Below are 2,184 nucleotides of genomic sequence, written 5' to 3' on the forward strand. Positions count from 1 at the left end.
GAAACCTTGAAGAAATATCAGAGACAAAAATTACCCCTAAGTTTCAAGTTTCATAAGGGAAAGAAACGCGAGCTAGTATTCCTCAACCTTCCTCCCCCCCCCCCCGCCCCTCTATCAAGATGGAGGTGGTGTCAGTAATGGCGACGCTGACTTACCTCACCTCACCTCTCTACACTCATTACTGTTTATACAACAGTATTCTTCTTATCAAGGAAGATACAAGTTGTGCAGCCGCCCTTAAGTAACGTTCACAACGCATTTGTTCCAATCCTTTTACATCGAACCTTTATAGATTCACTTCTTTCTACTTTAAATAAAACAGAAATTATTAGTATTAGTTCATTGGTTTTAAAAAGTATCCTGGTAAACCTCATCATATTGTAAGCCATGACTTTACAATAGGATGAATGACGATGTACAAGGACCACGGTTTGAGTCCCCGTCCAGTATTCTGTTTATTCATATATATATATATATATATATATATATATATATATATATATATATATATATATATATATATATATATATATATATATATATATATATATATATATATATATATGTATATATATATATATATATATATATATATATATATATATATATATATATATATATATATATATATATATATATATATATATATATATATATATATACATTATCAAGAGGAGCCTCACAACAGCCGGATGCCCAGCAGTAAGGAAACCACCCCAATTTTGCAGATCTGATGGCAGCCAGAAGCGTCCAGATGGTATCACCCTTCAAGCCTGTACAGATGGGAAGCAGGTTGTGTGGGACTATACATGTGCATCTACCTTGGCTGATACCTATCTCCAATACACCAGGGAGGAAGGAGGGGCAGCTGCCAGCTTTAGGGAGTCTCAAAAGTCTAGAAAATATTGAGAACTTGCCCATCACTATGTGTTTGTTCCCATAGGTTCAGAGACCCTTGGCTCATGGCGAAAGAATGGATCTAAATTCCTTAAGGAATTATGTGTAACTAGGGATCCCAGGGCAGCTAGTTTTCTGTTCCAGCGGCTCAGTGCGGCTGTTCAAAGGGGTAATGCCTGCTGTATTTTAGGCACACGCCCCAGCTCTGAGGAGCTGGATGAGATTTTCGCCTTATAACCGGTGATACACACGTAACAACATGTACGGTATATGCCACCTTTATATCAACGATGTATCTCTTAAATCTTCTGTACCATATTGTGAAATAAAATATTCCTATTGGTAAAAAAAAAAAGTTTGAAAAGATGGGGTGGTATGGAAGTGGAATATTCAAACGGCTTCAGGAAGAAATCCAAATATTCTTCCTTGAAGCCTTTTTATCCACTTCTCCGAGGCTATGGGTCCCACAATTTACACCAGAGGTGGACCCCATCATATATATATATATATATATATATATATATATATATATATATATATATATATATATATATATATATATATATACATACATACATATATATATATATATATATATATATATATATATATATATATATATATATATATATATATATATATATTATTATTATCACACTGGCCGATTCCCACCAAGGCAGGGTGGCCCGAAAAAGAAAAACTTTCACCATCATTCACTCCATCACTGTCTTGCCAGAAGGGTGCTTTACACTACAGTTTTTAAACTGCAACATTAACACCCCTCCTTCAGAGTGCAGGCACTGTACTTCCCATCTCCAGGACTCAAGTCCGGCCTGCCGGTTTCCCTGAACCCCTTCATAAATGTTACTTTGCTCACACTCCAACAGCACGTCAAGTATTAAAAACCATTTGTCTCCATTCACTCCTATCAAACACGCTCACGCATGCCTGCTGGAAGTCCAAGCCCCTCGCACACAAAACCTCCTTTACCCCCTCCCTCCAACCTTTCCTAGGCCGACCCCTACCCCGCCTTCCTTCCACTACAGACTGATACACTCTTGAAGTCATTCTGTTTCGCTCCATTCTCTCTACATGTCCGAACCACCTCAACAACCCTTCCTCAGCCCTCTGGACAACAGTTTTGGTAATCCCGCACCACCTCCTAACTTCCAAACTACGAATTCTCCGCATTATATTCACACAACACATTGCCCTCAGACATGACATCTCCACTGCCTCCAGCCTTCTCCTCGCTGCAACATTCATCACCCATGCTTCACACCCATA

Source organism: Cherax quadricarinatus, chromosome 31 (assembly GCF_038502225.1).
Source record: "Cherax quadricarinatus isolate ZL_2023a chromosome 31, ASM3850222v1, whole genome shotgun sequence".
Taxonomy (NCBI): Eukaryota; Metazoa; Arthropoda; class Malacostraca; order Decapoda; family Parastacidae; genus Cherax; species Cherax quadricarinatus.